General features: G+C 41.9%; 1 pseudogene; it reads right to left on the bottom strand.

The window, feature by feature from the left end:
• Window positions 1–1,569: 1,569 nt before the first annotated feature.
• Window positions 1,570–3,556, bottom strand: LOC107532130 (peroxisomal acyl-coenzyme A oxidase 1 pseudogene; annotated as a pseudogene).
• Between the last annotated feature and the right edge of the window lie 16,735 nt (window positions 3,557–20,291).

Below are 20,291 nucleotides of genomic sequence, written 5' to 3'. Positions count from 1 at the left end.
CCAAAAGGTAGAAGGATGAATGGATAGGGCTTGATCATGCCAAAAGCTCATAAGGTAATTGGATAGAAACAAAAGCCTTCCCCTCCCTACCCCTATAAGAACCATGGGCTTAAGCAGGAAGGGGAGATGGTCTTTGAGATGGGAGTCCACCATTCTCCCAGGTCTCAGCACCTGTATAAACATCTTTCTTTTTGTACCAGCACCTGTCTCACGAGTCTGTTTTTTGTGGCAGGCAGCCAAACCTGCATTTCAGTTACACTATCAGCCATTTTGAATAGTACCCATGGTTGGTCTAACTTGATTTACATTTGATACTTATTACTCCAATGGCTTGTTGCTACTGGTAAAAGCTTCAACACAGAAAACAGAACATTTGGAATACAATATTAATAAGCATTTTGAACAGAGATTTAGTTTCATTACAGCCCTTGACATGATATGTTTTACAGCTCTAATTTCATTTCCAATTTTGAAGACTCAGAGAAAGTAAATGGATTTCAGAAAATAAAGAAAAAAAATAAAAAGTGGAGGGGGAGAGATATGCTCCCCAAGTGGCAAATCCAGGCCAAAGAGCTAAATTAGCCAGGCAGTTTTACAGGAAGGGGAACAGGGAAATGCAAGAAGCACAATTAAGCTTTGGAACCTTCACCAGGGAAGGAGAGGACAAGGGGACAGTAGGCCTGGCTATGAGCCATATAGGAGAGACTAGGATGGGAGGGAGTTCTGTGAGAAAAGCCCAGAGGGTATATCAGGGGCTCAGGCCTAAGGGCCAAGGTTGCATGAACAACAAAATAAAATCCCTTTTCAGCCAAAGGGCTTGCAGGGAGAGGAGTTGGCCCTCACCCTATGTACCTGACAGTCTGACAGAGATGGCAGGAACAAAGTGTTAAATGAGCCTCCTAGTCTCCCTCCCAGTACCCCAAAGAAGCCTTCAATCAGCTTGCTCCCTTTTCCCAACTTGTCTCCAGCTCAATGCCAGGCATAAGGCCTTCCTAGAGAAAGCCACTCTCCCTTCTGGGCTTTGTTGGCTTTTAAATGAAGTTCTTCCTTCTTTCTGTTCCAAGGGTCTTTTTTTTTTTTTTTTTTCCTGATTAGTTTATTTTCCCCAATCCATTTTCTTCAGTTCTACTTTTAAGCCAGGGCTGGTGGCGGGAGCTGTAGGGCATTTAGCAGGAAAGCTTGGAAGATTCTACCTCACTTTAAAAAATACCTTTGCTTAAAAACACATATATCCAGTGATTAGCAATTAAGATGTGAAAAAAATCAACTACTTAGTAGTTAAATTCTACTAATTATCAAAAGTGATGGCCTGGGGTTAACAGAGTTACAGAGGGAAGTCAGACTGCATTTCTTAAAGCTCTTTTTTATGCTTCACAGGTCTCTCTTAGTGTTAATTGCACTTAAAATACTTTTTTCCCCCATTTAATCTCTGAAAGTTGTTCATTGTTTTCTTCATTTATAAAGAGGAAAGGGGTCAATTTATCATTTGCTCAATAGCGCTCTGAATTTGATCAAGATTCTGTGCAGATTTGTGTGACAGGTGCAGTAGAGACTGTGCTGTTGTGACCTTCAGAGCTTGGACTGTAGTGGCTTCAGGTGCTTGTAGAAAGGTTCATGGACCTCTGCTTTGTTCAGTGGGGAGTTCTTGGCCCACTCAAAAAAGTTCTCATACACATTCCCATCATAGTGGCCCAGCACGGAGCCCAGCGACATATCCTAGAAATCAAACGCATCGACCAGAGCAACGGCATCTGGGCGGATCACGGTCAGGGGCTCCTTGATGCGCTGGTGCACTCGGGTCACCTGAGAGTCTGTCAGGGTGCTCTCCTGGAGAAAATCCCCCGCCTTCTGACTGATTCCGTACAGACGATATAAGAGACAGAGATTCATCAAGACAGCCTGGATGGATTTATCTTGAATTTTGAGGACTTGCTCTGAAAAGAGCTTAACCTTCACACAGTGGCAATGTGCCTCACTTGCTCGGACGAGGTCAAAGGAAGTCAGGTTCCAGGCTACCTCCTTACTCTTCCTGTGACTCACTTCAGTTTGCAGGTTTTTGGCAGCAATTTCTACTAATCTGGCCGCACGGAGCCTATATGCTTCTGTGAGGCTGTCGGGGTTGTCGATGTCCGCCACAGTTGGCCACACCGCCACCTGCTGCGGCTGGATTCGCTGACTGGGCAGGTCATTCAAGTAGGATACCATGCCACAATCAACTTTCCTGAGTGCACCTGGTCATAGCTTTTCATCAGAAACTGGGCGGTCTGCAGCATCATGATGGTGTTTTCTCCCTCGAAGGTGCAGGTGGGGGTGAAAGTGATGTAAATGTTAGGAAGACCACTGCAGTGCGAGTAGCCATGCCCACCACAGGCCATCCAGCAGGCTTTGATGCCAGTGGTAGTTGTCCAGGGGGTGAAAGCCTTTAGCCGGGCAGTGAGGGCATGAAGCTCGGGCAGTTCACTCAGGTCCCTGGGGCCAGTGTCTTCATTCATCCGATGATAGGTCTCCTTCATGTATGCCCCCACAAAATGGAAGGCATAGGCAGTGGTCAGGAGTGGAAAGAGTTTATACTGCTGGGTTTCAAAATCCCAAATCTGAGGTTCTGGTTCACCGGGCTTGATTTCAGACTGGTACCTCACAGCGCTGTAGCGGATGGCAATGGTGCATGCCTTAGCCAGACACCGAGCAGCTTCTCCCACGAGGACGGACCTGATAAACACCATGGTCCCTTAGGTCAGCTTGTTACTCATGGGTTTCATGTATGTGCCATCAGGTTTTACCTGGGCATACTTCATCAGCAGTTTTCTCTGGGGATATGATAATGGTCCATCTTCAGGTAGCCATTATCCATCTCGTCATAGCCAAATTTGGGACCAATGTCACCAACGGTGATGCCTGGCAAAGGCTCGTGGGTTCCAATTTCACGAATAGGTACAATAAAGGCATGTAATCCATAGCATTTCCCCTTCGTGTAGAGTTGGGCAAGTACTATTGCATGATTTGAAGTCTTTCCAGGGCCACCAGGCCACCACTTGATGGAGGTCACAGTAAGACTGTTGAGAATGAACTCCTGGGTTTCGGGGTCATAAGTGGCTGTGGTTTCCAAGCCTCGCAGATGAGTTCCATGACCCATCTCTGTCTGGGCATAAGTGCCAATGATCTCCAGGTTCCAGGTGGGCATGAAGAAGCTCTCCTGCTACTCCACAGTTGCCTGGTGAAGCAAGATGGGCAGGAACATGCCCAAGTGAAGATCCAGAGGCGAAGGCCCTCGGTGCACAAAGTTTTTAAGCCACGTGATTTCCTCAGGGTCTGAGATGCCATATTCCCTGATCTTCTGCACCATGCTGGCACTCTTCTTAACAGCCACCTCATAACGCCAGCTGCGAGTGAGGAAGTTCAAGTCCTCATGCTGGAAGTCCAGGTCATTCAGAATCAGGTTCTCGATCTCTCGCTCGCGCCAGGTATTCTCCGGGCTGTCTTCCAGAATGTGTGTGAGCAGCTCCGGACTGAAGCTGGCGGAGGCCCACTCCCTGCACAGGTCCAGATTCATGGTGACAGCTATTGGAGGTAGCCTCCAAGGGTCTTATTAGGGGCCTGTGTAGACCTGCCCAGGACTGACAGCTTGATCAACACAGAACATGTGTGTTCTGTGATTTCCAGTTTCCCACTGTGACAAATCTGAACAGTCAGCTCCCTCTTGGTTCCTACCTGACAAGAATCCCAGAATATCTCAGGGAGAATGAGAGGGAGTTCCACTAACCTGGAGGGTTGGGAAAGGGAGCCCTATGGCTGGCAGGTGGCAGGCGCTCCAGAGCAGGCAGAAGTGTGCTGTTAGCTCATCAAAAGTTAACTCCTGGGGAGTGCTCTTCATGCCTGCTGGACATGGAGTCAATCTTCAGCTGTGAGTCAAAAAGATGTGTTTCCTTAAACTTCAGAGGGAAAAAGGCGCCTGTGAACAAAGGACTTGATGAGTAGCTTGTTAGCTCACCAAAGTGGGGCAAGTTCAGGTGTGTGTGGGAAAAGAGGAGGCACTTACATGGTAGGATCTGAGGGCGCTTCAAACTAGTCTAAAATGCTAAAATTCCCACCATTGGAGTCTATCATTTGGATTAAGATATTGAGAACTTCTCTTAAAGTTTGCTGTTACCTGGGAAGTGTAATAATCATTTCCCAAACTTCTCAGCAGGAATTTGTACATTAGGTTAGTGGGTAGTTGCTCCCTCCTAGTAATGGGATAGAATCTTTAAGAAACTCCTCTGCATAAACACATTCTTGATATAAAAGAAAGACTTGGTGTAGAGGAGGGTGTGTGGCTTTAAAACGGTAGCCATGGAAAGGGGAGATAAATCAGAAGGTTCCCAGGGGTGGATGTAAGGAGTGTGGTACCCCAAGGCAAGAAGCATGGGCAAGGGAGATGGCAGTTAAGTTGTTCAAAGGCAAGCTTTTCTCCATGGTAGAGTGGAATGAGCATGGACCAGGTCTCAGAGGGCCTGAATTATAGCCTGGCTGGTCCACCTAAGGGGTCTTTGAGTTGAGTTAACTATTCTAGGCCTCAGCTATTCATCTTCCAGAAGGGAATGGTAGTCCCTCTTCTACCTGTTTCATTGGGCTGCTGTGTGGCTCAGGAGAAAAAAAATGAACAAAACTTTATGTAAACTCCACAATACAGCATTAATGAAAGGACTATGATTATTTTCTTTCACAGTCTTTTCCAGTGCTTTCTCTTACTGGAAGTTGGTTTACAAAAGTGAGCAATTCCAGATTGTAAAATATGACACTAAGTGTAAATTTCTTGCCTAGTTTCTGGTAGAGATGAACCATGTCTGTTAGTGTTCCTGGGTCTGAGGTTCCAGAATTCTATAGCGTTGCCTCTCCATTCTCCAGCCAGGCCCCAGCAGTTACCAGGTCTGGAGCATTTTGAGATGTTTTCAGTGGAGAGCTCAACTCAGCCTTTGCAAGAACCTAAAAACCCACCCCACCCCTTTCTCTCCTGTTACAGTTCATTCTTAAAGACCTCTCCTCTTTGCATTTAGCATATGATGAGGTCATCCTAATACATATTCTCAGGCTAGAATTTTAAAGTTTTTCTGAAAAATTGAGAGGCTAACTCATTTTGATCATAGAGTCACACAATTCATGGGATACTTTTTATATCATAGACCACAGTGTGAATGGTCTTCCCTGGATTTTTGCAATATAATTGCCCCGCTTGCAGTTACCTAGTTACCACCCACCCCAACCTGTACTCCACTTTACCTCACTAACTTCTACTTCTTCAGTCTGCTTTGGCTCCTAAGACTAGGTGAGATGAACCTCTTTACTTGCACAATTCCCTGTGCTTTCTTTTGCCAGAGCACTGATCACTATACTGAATTATCTGGCTACTGGCCTTTAACCACCACTAGATTGTATACTACTTAAGGGTAAGAATTATGCCTCCCTCTCTGTCTCTCTATTCCCACCTGCTCCCCCAGGCCTAATCAATAGTAGGCATTGAGTAAATAGTTGCTAAATAAACTAGCACTCTGGGATGTTGAGAATTGTACAGCTGGGGAGCTTTGGAAGTGCAGCTATGGCTTCTCTGACTAACCCCCAAAGGATGCTATGCTTATTTAATTACTTGTGTTGGGGGACGGGGGAGTTCAAACAGATGTTATAAGAGCTCACTTAGCAAAGGACAGTGATTAGGGTTTTCTTTTATTAACTAAATAGATAGCACCCTAGTGGAATATTAAAAGCCAGATGGCACAACTTGCATTTGTGTATATCTGGAAGGGAAACACTAGAGTGTCAGCATTGTCTTATTTAACCTTAAGTCCAGTCTAAAAAGATACTCTCTGCCTTCTTCTAGGTCAAAACAAATACATTGAACCACACAGGTCTAAGTTCTCAATGGTAGGTAAACAAGGCCCTGTGTGACTAAACGCATTTGCCTCCACTCCACATCCATTTCCCTCCTACTCTAGTTGGGAGAAAGCCAAGGGTAAGATGGAAGATGGGATCTGTTATGGACTGAGTTGTATCACCCCCTAAAATTCTTTGTTGAAGCCCTAACCCCTAATGCCTCAGAAAATGATTGAATGTGTGGATAGGGCATTTAAAGAGGTAATTAAGTTAAAATAAGGTCATTACATTGGGGCCCAATCCAATTGGAGTGATGTCCTTATAAGAAGAGGAAATTTGGACATTTAATGGAGACACCAGAGACATGCATGCAGAGAGGGATGATCATGTAAAGAGGCAGCAAGAGGTGAGCCATCTATAAGCCAAGCAGAGAGGCCTCAGAGGAGTCTAACCCTGTTGGCACATTGATTTTGGACTTCTAGACTTCAGAATTATGAGAAAATAACTTTCTGTTGCTGCAGTCAACCAGTTTGTGGTATTTTGTTATGGCATCCCTAGCAAACTGAAACAGGGTCCAATCATCAGCAAACCTTGAGTTTCAGTTAAACTTTGGAATGCTGTGATAGCCTCAGACTTGTCTCTGAATCTGGATCATCTGTGCCTCTGACATGGAGCTTAACCAGAGTTGTACTTCTCCCCTAACCCTCACCTCAGACCCAATGCCCATTTCTTCATAGTTGAATTCATTTTGCCTTTTCCTCTTTCATTCACTTACTCATTCTCTTGCTCACTCAACAGTTACTGAGGTGCTCCAAGTAATATAATGGTTTGCCCTTAAGAAACTTTAATATTTTATAAAGGATACATACCTACCCTCTGAGGTTAGGGATGAACTCTGTGTGGCATCACTTCTACCTTGGGTGATTGGACTGGTTAGTGGAGAAGGAGTAACAGTAGTCTGTGAACAAAAGGAACTAAGACTTGCAGTGCAATATGATGTTGCAATTAAGAGCTTAAATTCTGAAGTCACTCTGGCCTGGGTGTTGCACTTAAGAGGAAAGACTCTAAAGCTAAACTGTCTGGGTTCAGATCTAGTACTTACTAGCTATGTGACCTTGGTAAGTTGACTGTATAACAATACTTATCTCATAGGTTTATATTAAGATTACATAAGTTAATACACACAAAACTGTTAGAACAGTGCAAGGTACACAGTGATCACCACATAAAATTTACTGTTTTAGAATTTAGGGACAGAAGACCTGGCTTACAGTCTTCCACTTACTTGCTATGTATCCTAGGGCTAATAAATTCTGCACCAGCTGGCTACCTTTCTACCTGACAAGGTGCTTGTGAGGAGCAGGTGGGAATATCAACATTTAAGGGTGTTGTAATCTGTGGGAGGTATTTTGTTGTTGTTAATTGAGTTGAGCCTTGAAAGATGGTGAAGATTTACTATGAAAGCTATCAGCCACTGAGCACTTAAGCATATACCAGGAGCTGGGCTATGCATATGTAAAGGAAATAAAAGAGGCAGATATTTCCTCTTCTAGCTCCCTGGCTCCTAGAGCACGGACACATGGCATACTCTTAGTCAAACTGATGTTCCCACACAGGGCTCTGAATCTTGAGGGAGTATCAGAAAGACAGAAGGAGGTCAGGTGTCCAGAGGTAGTGCCAGTGGCACGGTATCATCAGAAGTAACATTTTATTTAGCTAAACTGACCCTGAAATGTGAGCTAGTTTGGGGTTGCCCTGCTCAGCCTCTTCTGGTCACGGACTATTTTCTGAACTGGATAGCCAGCCTTTCAGTTGGTTCTGTGAGCAACTTGGAGTCCCTTCAATAAATCCCTCTTCTGAACATAACTAGAGTTGGTTTTGTTTACAATAAGCAACACTGAATAATATATATTTTTAAACGTGTCTATTTCTCTCAATAGCCCTGAATAGAATTGTTTTTATCCCGATTGATGAGAAAACTGAAGCATAGAGGGGAAGCATAACTTGCCCAATATCACACTGATGGTAAATGACAAGGGCTGAACTTGACTTTGACTATGGACTCAGCAGTACTTACCACTGCGATATCTCTATGGGAGAGGTTGGTGAAGAGCATTCCACACAGAAGAAATCCCAAGTCAAACCCAGATGTAGGACAGCATAAAGAGGAAGGGGTTCAGAAAAATAATTAGGAGTTTCTAGATTGGCCAAAATAAAAGATTCATGCTGGAGATGGTAAGAAACAAAATTGGAAAGAGAGCTTGGGATCAGCTGTATGAATTCCATCTGTTGTCATTTTGTAGCCACTAAAGATTTAGGCTTTATGTGTTAGCCTGAGTGTGAGGTGATAGGAACTTAACTGGGGAAGGGCAGAAAGAAATTCTATAGAAAGATTAGGCAAGTCTTGACTACTTAATGATTATTTAGTGCAGAAGATCCTGGTGATTGAGAGGCTATTGACACCCTTTACAGAAATGGGAAAGTCTGGTCTAGGAGGGCTTTGTGGGGGAGAATGGATGAATAATCTGTTCAGGGGGAAGGGCCTTCTTTCTGCTTGTACTGGGATTTGCCTTTCTTGAGTCCAGGCCACACTGTCATAATTTGTAGCCTTTCAGTCTCTTATGTCATAGTCCTTGCCATTTGCCTTTTCTCTATGTGGTTTAAAAGCCAAGACCCCTAGGATTGGTTGATAAGACCCTAGCTTCATTTTGGGAATGGCAACATTATCCACAGATGTGTAAAGCAATAGCTTATTAGAAAAGTGGAATTCTAGCCAGTTGGAGGTTGTCATCTCACTGGGCCCCCATGGCCTAGTTATGGTTATTAATAACTAATGGCTCTCCCATTCCTGTTTCCAGCAGCCCAGTAGGACCTCATCTCTTACAGTTTGCTGCCCTTTTACTACAGATGTTAGCAGTGACCCAACTGACAGTCCTTTAGCCTGTGTTTCCAGTTATCTCCAAGGCATCTCCTGCCCAGCCCTTGCCTAGGCATAACTTTGTCAGCTTTTGTGATTCTAGGAGAGGATAAAGGGGGATGACCCAGGTCCCAGCCCTCTGGCTAGTTTCTCTAGGTTAGGTCAGAGTAAAGTTTATTTCAACCCAGTATGGTGGCTCTCTCTCTCTCTCTCTCCTCCCCTCCCATCTTCTCTATCTTCAACCATTGTTTTTCTTCTTCTACCTCTCCTTTGTCCTCACTGGCCTGACTATTATTACCTCAGCTTCATTTTCCCCTCCTTCTTTCGTGCATTCAACAAAAACTGAATCCCTATTGTGTGCCTGGACCTATGCTACCTGTTGTAAATACAGATATGAATAAGACACAGGCTCTGCCTTTAAAGAGAAATAATGGGAAGATATGCAATGATAAAAATAAGACCAGGACATAATGAGGACATAGAGGACTGCCTTATTCAGATTGGAAATGGAATATTGAAAATGGGAGAGAAGACAAATATTAATATTCCCAATACATCACCAGTTACCTACTCATTTCCAACCTAATGGGCAAAAGTGGTAGGGGAGGGACAGAAGCCAGACTTTAGTTGGTTGAGAAGTGAATGTACAATAAGAATGTGGAGATAGCAAACGTAGAATACTCTTCTGAGAAAATGAGATGAGAAGGAGAGGGGAAAAGGTTGCATAGTAGCTAGACAGGATCAAGGGCCAAAAAAAGGTTTGGGTTTATTTCTGCTTTCTTTTTAATAAGAGAGGCTTGAATTTTTAGGCAGAGAAGAAGAATCTAGTTCAGAGAGAGATAGAGAGGATAAGGAAGAGATGAGGCCACCTGACAGAGCAAGGTCCTGAAGGAAGAAGAAGGGGTAGGTCTAAGGCCTAGCTAAAGGTTTTGGCCTTAAACAGGAAGAGACTACCTCACCCTGTGAAACTGGAGGAGAAGAGGGGAGGGATGGGTGTGAATGGAGATAAGATTGTAGTTGGTAGGAGTGGGAAGCTCAAATGACCCATCCTGATGGCCTCAATATTCTCAATGAAGTAGAAAGCAAAGTTTTCTGCCAAGGGTGAGGCAACCAGGGTTGAGTAAAAGGGCTTGAGGAGGATAGAGAAATGTTTGCAAAAGTCATTGAGGAAAGTGTAAGAGGGTTTGGATCAAGGTGAAATGAGAAGACTGATGGGTGGAGTTGTGAGCTTAGCTGAACTTGGAGAGTAAAAATCTGTAAGGGCAGAAGTCTCTAGAACTGTGAGATTTGCCTCCAGCAGTGCTTAGCTGTTCAATTGAAGTAGCAGAGAAGGTAGTGTTGTGCTGTTCTCTATTTGGGACTTGGTTGGGTGGGTATGGCAGAAGGACAGGAGTTACCAGCAAAGGGAGGGTGTTGCAGAGGAAGGGGTTCAGATGCTTAGCCATGGGGTCTGGAAGAAGAGAGACCAAGAAGGGACTAATAAACTGACAGAATGGAGGGATCATGAGACTGAAAGGCTCTGTGAGGTGGAAAAAACAAGTGTTAGAAGGCTGGGAGGTGTGAAACAGCCTGCATGTTCCACGAACTGTTCATAGTTCTGTTGACTAGATCATGGGACAATAGTGGAGATCTGGAGAGAGAAGAAGCTAGAGAGGTAGCAGGGCTCAGCACAGAAAAGCTTCATGGACCACTATTTAAGTTGGATGTTGCAGAAAAGGCAGAAGCAAGGCAAGCTTACAGAGGTAGTTTTACAAAGTGAATTATGGGGAAAAATAGACCTCTGGAGTCCCACTGGTTGTTTCCCTAAATTCTTATACTCTCTTCTGATGATTTCTAAGTTGACTTTCCTATTATAAAATCTGTGGTGTCAATCCTCCCCACTTTCTCCCTAAATAATATCTGGGTGGCAGGAAGTTAGACTAATTCCTAACCTCAGGAGAATCAGTCTGTTGAAAGAGCCCTGAGTTTGGAGTCTGGAACCTTGGATTCTAGTTCCACCTTTCCCATCAACCAACTGTTTGACTATAGGCATCTCCATCTCTCTGAGCCTCTTTTTTGTTATCTATAATAAGAGGGAAATATGACCTGTCCTGCCTGAACTTCCTAAGGTTGTTGCGAGAGTGAAGTGAAGTTCATAGATGTCAATGTGCTCTGTCAAGTTAAGTGTATGATGCGCAGAATGGATGATTATTACAAGGGTCTGGCCAGGTTGGCCTTGTGTCTTTCCTTTACAACTTCATAACACAATCTAACTTCTGCTTCCTTCCTTCATTCCCAGTCCCTACAAGCCTGCCAGTTCGCCCAGAGGTCAGGCTGGAGCTGGTGGGAGCTGAAAAAACAATCTCAGCAGCTCTGTCTGAGATGATGAGCTGAGAAACCAAAGGCTCTTTCTTTGCCAAGGAAAAGGTTTTCTTTGCTTTGCTCTTCCTAGCCAATAAATCTATTTGACTCCATCATTCCATGACAAGACTGATTGGCCTTGCCTTTGTGATGTGCCAGCTCAGCATGGGAGATGGGAAACTGCAAAATGTGATGCTTTCCTTTTCCATACATGTTTAATTAATTGTTGCAAAGACTCGGATTAATAAAACACTAAGCTCCCTCTGACTGGGTTTCCTGGAGAGGGAGATTCCAACAGCTTTTAAAGGAAATGTCAAAGTGTTTAGAGTTCAGGCTTCAAGTAGCTTAATGCTTTATAATGTTTTGGAGTGAACATCTCATGGATTCTTAATGATGGGTTATTTAGAATTGAAAATAACTGATCAGTTAGTCAATATGATGAACATGAATCAAACACAGCAAACTCTGGAGAAAGATGAATCCTTTTTATTCATTGTTTTATACCTTCTTCCCCAGGAAACCTTTTAGCTGAGTTACTATTCAATCAGTCAATATTAATTAGGCACCAACTGTGTGCTTATCTCTGCACAGGGTACCATGAACATCATATCAAAATGAACAAAAACAAAATACATATTCCATACTGTTATAGGCTGAATTGTAGTCCCCCACCCCAATTCATATGTTGAATCCCTAACCCTTAGTTCCTCAGAATGCAACAGATAGAGCCTTTTAAAAAGTAATTAAATTTAAATGGGATCATTAGGATGAGCCCTAATCCAAAAAGACTTATGTCTAAGAAGAGGTTAGGACAGACAGAGAAGGACCCTAGGCATGTGCATGCACAAAGAGATGACCATGTGAACATATAGGCAGAAGGTGGCATTTGAAAGCCAAGGAGAAAAGCCTCAGAAGAAATCAACCCTGCAGACACCTTGATCTCAGACTTCTAACCTCCAGAACTGTGAGAAAATACATTTCTGTTGTTTAAGCCATACAATCTATGATATTTTGTTATAGCAGCCCTAGCTGACTAACACACATAGTAGTGTGGCTTGAAGTAAGATTAAATAAACATATGTGCCTGGCCTGTATGGCTCAGCAGTTGAACATCAACCTATGATCTAGGAGATCATGGTTCAATTCCCGGTTAGGGCACATGCCAGAGTTGCAGGCTCGATCCCCAGAGGGGGGTATGCAGGAGACAGCTATCAATGACTCTCTCATCATTGATGTTTCTATCTCTCTCTCTCCCTCTCTCTTCCTCTCTCTGAAATCAATAAAGACACATTTTAAAAAAAAATAAACTAAACGTGTAAGTCTTTACTTATACTTGTTATATCTGGGAGGGTGTGTAATATAGTTTTGCCTCCAGAAAGCGATTTCTATCACCAATCAAAAATGAATATGGAGATCAAAAGATGGTATAAAAATTTCCTTGGCTTTTCTAAAACTTCAGGTCCTCTACCAGGCTACAGATAGGGTATCTGGAAGGAGCATCTAGTATCCCTTCTCACTATAGCTTCTCTTCCACTTCTCCTTTTCCACAGACCCCTGGGTCTTTTTCTAGCCTGATTTTCAACATCTGTAGGGTCCTTTAGGTCCTATGGTTTACTTACAGAGACTTTATGTCTGTACTTCTCAGACATCAGAACCATCAGGGGTGCCAAATTAAAATGCAGATTCAAGGACCTCTTCATGAATAATTCAGGTACAGAGGGTCTGGGCAGGGCCTAGAAATCTACACTTATAATTTTTCAGTGTGAGATATGCATACAAAAAAGTGCACATATGATACATGTGTATAATTTAAAAAATAATGAGATGAACACTGATGTACCAACCACTGAGCCTTAAAAATAGGACATTTCTCTGTGTATCCCTCACCAATTGTATTCCTCCTCAAAGAAGCAAGCAATTCACTGGATTTTATGATAATCTCTTTTTGATTTTCTTATGTTTTCCACATGTGATTATACCTTTGAACAAGAAAAACCTGTGTAGCTTCCTTGTTTGAAGACCTTATATAATGGTATTATACTATTTATATTTTTTGGCAACTTGATTTTATCATCAACATTGTTTTTGAGATTCATTTATTTTTATGCATTTGGCTATAGTTTACTCATTTTCACTGCTATGCAGTATTCAATTCTATGAATACACCATAATTTATTTAGCCTTCTCCTGTTCCTGGTCATTTGGGTTGTTTCAAGTTTTTGTTTTGTTTTGCTATTATAACAAACACTGACATAAATATTCTTATATATGTCTCTGGGCTCATAGAAATCTTCATTTTTTAACCAGATTTCCAAATTGAGTCTGATGTAAATGGTCCAAGAATGTTATTGGACCTTCATGTTATTCATATTACATGTAAAGTATAAATCTCTCTTGCTAGTATTGACTTCATCACGAGCCATGACTCCAATGCTTCATTTTAGAGGGAGAGAAAACTCTGAATCTTTACTTTTATTTGCAAAAATCCCACTCTTATTAAGATGGTAAGGTGCAAGGAAAGAAGGGAGAGTGGGGAAAGTGGAAAAAAACTTCCATATGTCACATGTATTGCATTGGAGGAGAAGAACATATGTAACAAGTGTTCAACTATATGGTAGAGATTATAAGTGTATAGATGCTTATATTTGGATATTCAGAGACAGCAATCAACTTTAGTCACATAATAGGTGTCGACTTATTCATTCACTAATTAAAAGCATCAACACAGATTGAAATAGTTAGAAAGGGCTTCCTGAAGGAAGTGGGCAAGAGCTGGACTTTGAAGGATGGGCAAGCTAAAAATTGGGATAAGTGTAGAAGATGTCAGCTGATGGCTAGATGTCGCTTAAGAGAAAAAAACTAGAGGGACTACAAGGAAAATTGGAAATGTAAATGGCCAGACTAGAGTGGTCATGTGTGGGGTATAAAAACTGCAAATCTAGCCAACAAAGGCATGGCAAATCTAGTTCAGTTTTAAGAAAGTTCTGAGATTCCAGATCCTACCTGGGGACTAAGGAAGAGGGCACAGCTTTGGAAATACAGGGTGGAAATGATAAAAATACCAAAATCAGGGCACTCTGTAGAAAATAAATCATGAAGAAGTGACCATAGTGTCAAGGACCCAGGAGAACAGGGCTGGTAAAAATAAGTAGGTAAATAATTTAGCTATAGTAAATGGTTCTCACAAATGTCAAAGCCTTCTCCTTGCTCTTCTAGATATTAAAAAGTCTTTATGACACCTTCTTCCTTTTTTGTACAATACTATCCATCTTCATTCTAAGCTGAAGACCGTATCTCCCTCTTCATTGAGAAAAGAGAATGAATTAAATGGGAACTCCTTTACCTTCTCACCACCACATCTACCTACCTACCACCATCTGTAGCCTTGCTTTCTGATGTGCTGGCTGAACTGTCTCCTGTTAAAGGCCATCCTTTCTGACCCGGCCGGGCATGGCTCAGCGGTTGAGCATCAACCTAGGATCCAGGAGATCGAAGTTCGATTCCCAGTCAGGGCACATGCCCAGGTTGCGGGCTCGATCCCCAATGACTCTCTCATCGTTGGTGTTTCTATCTCTCTCTCCCTCTGCTGCCCTCTCTCTGAAATCAATAAAGATATATAAAAAAATAAAATAAAATAAATAAAGGCCATCCTTTCCACTTGTGCACTGGATCCCATCTGAATCAGTTAGGATTAGGTTCATATGAAAGCAACAGGGGTCCAAAATAATACTGGCTTAAACAGAGACTATTTCTCTCACACATAAGAGTGGAAGTAGGCAGTCCAGAGTTGGTATGGCCACTTTCTTGACAAAATCTTTAGAAACCCAGGCTCCTTTAAACTCTCCACATCCTTTGGGTGTGGCCTTTGCCCTCAAGGTCCAAAATGGTAGCTTGAGTTCCAGCCATCACATCCAAATTTCAGGCAGCTGGATGGAGAAAGGGACAAAAGATGGAACAAAGGACATGTGCCAGCTGTCTTTCAAAGAAGGTTCCCCAGAGGTGTCACATGATACTTCTGATTACATCTTATTGGCCAGAGATAGTTACATGGCCACATTTAGCAGCAAGGAAGGCTTGAAAGTATAATCTTTATTCTAGTATGTCATGAGGCTAACTATGAATTGGAAATTTTATTATTGTGGAAGAAGAGGAGACAGATATTAGAGGCTAGCTAGAAGTCATTGCCGCACCATCATGTTTTCCCTTTTTAAGAACTTTTGCCTTTCTACCAAATAATCTTAACAGCATATAAACTTGAGTTAGCATTTACTATCCCAAAAGTAAACTCTTCCTCGACCTTACTATCCATCCAAGCTGCTTCCCTACATTCTGTACCCATTAACAGCAAACATTCTTGAAATAATTGCCTACACATGCAATCTCTTTTTCCTCTCTTCTTATTTATCCTTAAATCCACTTCATTCTGGTTTCTGTGCACATCAATTCACCAAAACCTCTCTTGTCAAGATCCTCAGAGACCTCTATGTTGCCAAATCCAGTGATCACATTTGTTTTGATTTTGTTAACCTTTTCATTCACATTTGAAATAGATGATCACTCCTTATTTCTTTGAAACTTTTCCTCTTTTGACTTCACTAATACCATATATTTACCAATCTGGCCACACCTTTTCAGTGCCCTCTACCTGAACTCTAATATTGGAGTTATCTATGCTTTGTTTTCAACCCTCTCTTCTCTCTGTCACATCATTCCTTAGGTGGTTTCTCATTCCCATAGCTCTAAATACCGTCTTTATGCTGATGACTTCCAGTGAAGGTCCTCAAAAGACTCTAAACTTTAGATTCATATATTCATCAGTCTATTTAAAATCTCTGCTTAGACATCTATTAGACATCTCTAGCCTAACACATGTAAAATAGAACTCTTAACACCCTCCTCCTACACAATTTGTACTTTCCTCATGTTTTCCATCTTAGAGAATGACATTAACATGTCAGAATCCTGGAAGTCACAATTTATTCTTCCTTTTCTCTCACTCCAAATTTCACTCCATCAGAAAATCCTGACCATTGTACATCTGATATGAATTTCTAATTCATCCACTTTTCCACTATTCCTACCCTACTCTAAGGGAAGGTCATCTCTTGCTCAAACTGTAAGATAAAATAACCTTTTAAAAGTGGAAATTAAATCATGTCACTCTCTTGGTCAAAATTCTCTACTGGCTTCCCATTACACTTAAAATAAAATTCAAACTCCTAGATGATGTGGCCCCATGGTCTGGATGCCTCTTGGTTTATTTTCACTTCTCCCACTCTTTTTGCCTCAACTTACTATGTTCCATCCATATTGATCTTTGGTATTTGCATTATGTGTAAAGCTCTCTCTGACCTTAGAACTCTTTCATTTGTAGGTCTCTCTGCCTGAAATGCTTTTCCATTAGCTTCTCCACATGATTGGATGCTTTTCAACCTTCAAGTCCTGAATCAAATGGTACTTTCTCATAGAGGTGTACCTGGACTACCTTATGTAAAGGAGTTCCTTCTTACTATTTTCTATCAGGTTTTATTTAATGGTATTGTCACAATGTGCAAGCACATGAAGTCAGAAACCTTGTCTTTCTTATTTGCTATTGTATCCCAGCACCTAGTATAGTTCCTGGCACTATGCCTATCAATAGGCTCAATAGATACTCAACAGCTACTTGTTGAAATTATGAATTAATAAATAAGAGGTATCTGAATCCCCTCGTAGTGATTGAGAGGGGAGGAGGAAAGTGCTGGGGAAGCAGTGAAGGTGGATGACCCCAGAAGGGTTTCCAATCAAGGCTAGAACCAGAGTTGAGGTCCTGAAGGGACAGCTAGAGGAAATACTATGCATATACATTTGAGCCAAGATCTTGAGGAAGAAATGAACCACTCCATGGCAAAAAGAAGATTGTAAAACAGGACAGAGCCAAGAATCAGAGGCAAAATGGAAACCCAGTTGGAAGAAGAGTAAGTAGGCTGAGAACAAATGAGAAGGACCTTAGATAATTGTCAAGAACATTACTTGAGAGAAAGAGGTTGCTGCCCTACAGTAAGCAAAAAGATTGACTAAAAGTTGAGAATACAAAAGAGACTGAAGATCATTTCAACAATTTGCAAGCCTGGATGATCTTCAGCAGGACTGACTTTGGGTGGAGACTTTTAGGGCAGGTGCATTTCCAAGAACAAGTATTGAAGGAGTAAGAGAGCTTGTGAAGTGGGACCTTAAAGTTTAAGAATAGAAATTGGAATTTAAAGTTTCAGAGATATAGCAGTTCTGGGTAATGATGAGGTCTACTGTGTAGCTAAAGCAGTGGCTAAAATGGAGCAGAGCTGAAGATAACATGAAATGAGGGAGTCAAGGAGCCAAGAGTTGGTCCTTCTATATGGGACCCTCAGGCTAATGACAGAATTTGGGGTACAGGGGCATACCAGGATCTTCCATGGATCTGGGATAGTAACTAGAATGCTGGTAAATGTTAACAGTGAGGAGGCATAAAGGGTAAATGGTGTGAGGATCAAAGAAGGAAGAAATGCTGCTCGAGACTAACAGAAGGGCACTAAGAAAATGCTGGTGGTATCCTTTACTCTCAGGCTTTGGAAGAAAGAAAACTCACAAAAGAGAGGGCTTCAGAGGAAATATTTTAGTCTGGATTGTTCCCAAATCAGACGCTGAGATAAGTATTCCAGTATAAGTAGTTTTTTGGGGAGGTGATCACAGGAAATACCCATAAAGGAGTTCCGGGTGAGATAGAGGAGGGAAGAAAGCCAATAAAGGTACATGTTTTAATGCAAATTACCATTGTGGGTAACTGAAGCTTAATCATTCTGGAGAATTCTAAGAAGTATTGTTGAACGTTCAACTCACAGTTTTTCTACCTGAGGGACAACCTACTCCTGTCAGTCATTGGTTAAAAGCTGTTCCAGGTAGATTGTTCATCCCCTGGCACTCCTGGCTTCTTTTGTATACAGGCAAAGAGGGTTCTGGGGGAAATAGGGAAACCTCTAGGCAAAGAGATGCAGGGGCTAGCTGCTGGAAGCCAGGCTGGCATGGACAGAAATGGTAAGGGTCCAAGGGTTATGGGTAAAGCACAAACAGTATCAGCTACAAGAAGCAACGTGCAAGCAGGGAGCCAGAATTCCATCTGGACAAAGACATGGAGAGACCATTCTGCAACTAGAGAGAGACTGAAAGGCTTAATTGATGGACATTTAAAAAATAATTGTATTTATTCTTTACTTCAGTGTGCAAATTTTTTAACACCTCATAATGCTCAAATAATATTTAAATTTCCCCCAATTATTCCATAAATGTTCTTTACAGCTGGTTTGTCCAAATCAGGATTCAATCCAAAATCACACATTTATCTTTTAATGTCATTACCTTAAATTTCCTTAACTTGAGGACACTCCTTTTTATTTCATGCTATATTGACTTATCGAAGAAAGACAGCCAGTTGTTTTGAAGAATGTCCCACTTTTTGGAATTGTCTAAGTGCTTGTGGTGTTATTTAGCTTGTCGCTCAATCTCCTTTACTTCCTATAAACTGGACATTAGGTCTAAAGGCTTGATCACATTCAAGTTAAAGATGTATTTGGCTAGAATACATCAACATGGTTTTGCAGCACATCAGGAGACCACTTGCAACAGCATGATGGTAGCCAGATTGATTGTGTAATTAGGTTTGCCTCCTGATGCCCAGAAAATAGTCTGTGGGCTATTACTTTGTCATCACACAAATATCCAGCTACCCATAAACTATTCACATGATAGTTTTAATTCCACTTGACAATTCTTGTCTGGATCAATGAATTCATGACAGGCTTAAAAATAATTTTCTAATTCTATCACTCTATATTTACTGGTGGGCATTCACAATTAGAACTTGCCTTTTTCAACCAAGGCAACCTAGTGCAGTGGGTCAGAGTATGGACTTTGGAGCCATACTGTCTGTATTTAAATCCTGGCCCCACCACTTCCTAGTGGTGTGACTAAGTCACGTTACCTCTAAGTGCCTCAATTTCCTTATTGGTAAAATGCTGTTGCTATAAGAATTAAATGGGGTAATATTAGTAAATCAATCAGAATAAGGCCTGCTGCACAGTAAGTGCTATGTGTTAAATAAATAAAAAGTAAAAGTATGGCCATTTAGTTATACTAAAATATAGTTCCTACTGGAAAGGCAGCATAAATGCTAAATTCTTTCCCTTTAATTATGAAGTTTCAAAGTAAGGATTTGGTTTAATAGCTGCCACAAGGGGTGACAAATAAGTGGAATAAACATTAAAGAGCTCAGGAAAAGATTTTGGAGGGAGGGGAGCTGGGAGAAGAGCCCAGAATGAGAACTTGTAGAGCAGTACAGGGCTGGGAGAAGGAGAGCACAAGAAATAATCTTCTCCAACTTTTGTCTCCATCCTATATAGCCTCAGTCAAAATCTCACAGGGCTGGGTAACTAAAGGATATAAGAACAGAGGTCTTGGTTAAAAGACAAGTGGCTGGCCATCCATGCACATCTGCAAAAGAAATTCATATGTAATTCATATGTTCTCTTCACTTGTTATGATAATACTATTGCCTTGTTATAATACTGTATAAATTATATACAATATAAAATATTAACAGAAGTTTTAAATTCATAAAACAAAACTTGCAAGAAAGCAACGCAAAACTTATTCTAGCCCAATCATCTTGATTTGTTAAATAAAATAATGAGCCCACATTTGGAGATCCACTTAAATATGTTCCTAGGCAGGGCCCATGTCATGGGTGCAAGACCTGTGCAGTCGCACAGGGCCCCATGCTCAGCAGGGCCCAAACTTGGTTCAGTGCTATGCTGTCACTGTCTTGAAATTCTTAATAATTTTTGAACAAAGGACCCTACCTTTTTATTTTGCTCTGAGCCCTGCAAATTATGTAAGCCTCTCTTCATAAAGCCTTTCTGGGTCCCTGACCCTGACCCCAAGCCAGTGGCCAGCCTGCCCCTTGCTGAACAGCCTAGGTAGATAGCCCTTTGCATTTCTAAGCTCTCTCGTTTTTAACTCTTGGGCTGCTCTAAGCCTTGCTCTTCTTAGTGGCAGCTTTTTGATTTGGTTGCCTGCACAGCTTGTTCTAGTCTCTGTCCGCTCCTGGGGTTCCTTTTCCTCTTCAGAACCATTGATAAAATGCATTTCTCTGCGGGCAGCGCTCTTTCTCCCACCCCCA

The sequence above is a fragment of the Miniopterus natalensis genome, chromosome X (genome assembly GCF_054644295.1).
Source record: "Miniopterus natalensis isolate mMinNat1 chromosome X, mMinNat1.hap1, whole genome shotgun sequence".
Taxonomy (NCBI): Eukaryota; Metazoa; Chordata; class Mammalia; order Chiroptera; family Miniopteridae; genus Miniopterus; species Miniopterus natalensis.
This window is presented reverse-complemented; position numbering and strand designations above follow the sequence as displayed.